This window comes from Microtus ochrogaster, chromosome 7 (assembly GCF_000317375.1).
Source record: "Microtus ochrogaster isolate Prairie Vole_2 chromosome 7, MicOch1.0, whole genome shotgun sequence".
NCBI lineage: Eukaryota > Metazoa > Chordata > Mammalia > Rodentia > Cricetidae > Microtus > Microtus ochrogaster.
Window position 1 is genome coordinate 958,081 of NC_022014.1, and position 1,756 is coordinate 959,836.

Genomic DNA, 1,756 nt, shown 5'->3' on the forward strand with positions numbered 1-1,756 from the left:
TCCCAAGTCATCTCTCAAGTCACCTCCTCTCTCACTCAGAAAGTATTAGTCTTCTTTTAAATTTCCCCAAACCCAGAGAGACTTCAGTCCTGTTTAATAAATCCCAGATGCAGCTGAGTCATCGGTTTAGTTGCTGTTGCTTCTCTGCACCACTAGGTGGCAATGTTGAACATCAGGCAGCGCACAGCCCTGAAGACATAGTAGCCATCTGCTTCGATCAAGCTCCTGCTGCTCTGAGCTTGTCTGCAGTCTCTTGGGGTCCTGCGTATGAGCTCTGAAAAGTTCCTTGGATTTGTGTTTAGTGACCCTATCTGGGCAGCTTCTAGCCTCAGCTATGCAGTTGAACACGAATTCTTCATACCTTGGCTCCTGTTTGACTTCGCAAGTGTAATGACTGACTGAAGGTTTGGGTTTCTTTAAAATTCCTATGTTGTGATTATCTGAAAACAGCTCTATGGAAGGAACCAGTGGTGGGAGGCCACAGGGTGGAGTGGCCGTCCCCTCACCCAGGGACAGAAATCTGTCATCTCCATGTGTACACACTGCTGAGTGACTGTTTACCGGTCAAGCGATTTCTCCCCAGACTCTGACCATCTTGGTTCCCTGAACTTGGACTTCACAGTTTTCATGTGTCTTTGTCACTTTTCTGCTGCTGACCTAAAAGACCCTGATGAGAGTTACTTAAGGAAGAAAGGATTTGGGGGCTTATAGTTCCAGAGAGTTACCATCTATCACAGCAGGAAAGACACCGCAGCAGGAAGGCAAGATGGCGGCTGAAGCAGGAAGCTGACTGGTCACATTGTATCCACACTCAGGAAGCAGAGAGTGAGCAGGAATGGGGCTCACGATAAAGCCTCAAGACCCTCCCACAGTGACTTCCTTCCTCCAATGAGGCTCCACTTCCTAAAGGTTCCTCATTTGACCCAAGTAGTGCCATTACCAAGTGTTCAGACACATGTGCCTATGGGGGACATTTCACATTCAAACCACATTGTGACACTGAAAAAATTAAATCATGGTCTTTTAAGCCATGCTGCCTATAATCATCTGCTATGGTGACCAGGTTAAATTCTTCTGGCGCTCTGTGTCCAATCCTTCCTCATTCTTTGATCAGGACCAGCATGGCCCTGCTTGGGCTGGGATCTAAGGTCCTCATTGCATCTGGGGACAGAGTGCAGGCTTTGGGTGGGTGCGTGCAGAGCCGGTCCCTCCAACATGTGCTTGTGTAGCCTGGGCAGGGTCCTTTGGCTAGGTCTGGTCAGTATTGTCTGGATTCTGGCAGCAGCATTGCCCCCACTATGAGCCCCAGCCCTGCGCTCATGCTCTTGGTGCCTCTCGGTGCCTCTCTGCCCTTCCCTGGAAAACAGGTCTCGCCTGGCAGGAATGGTGTAAGTCACATGATCGAGCCACACAAAGGGCCCAGAACAACGCATGGCAGATGGTCTGATGAACTCGGCTCCCCTAAGCATCCATACACCGTCCCCTCACCCAGGGACAGACTAAGAAGCCAGGACGGCACTGTGCTCTATGCCATGAACATAGAAAGATGTCCCTTCAGAAGACCATGCCTGGTTCTGGCTGGCAGCTCATACCTGCCTTTCTCCACGAAGACCCCTCACAGCCCCTCTCTCTTCGCTGGCTACCACTTCCTGTCTAGTTCCACTACCACTTCCTGTCTAGTTCCACTACCACTTCCTGTCTAGTTCCACTACCACTTCCTGTCTAGTTCCACTACCACTTCCTGTCTAGTTCCACT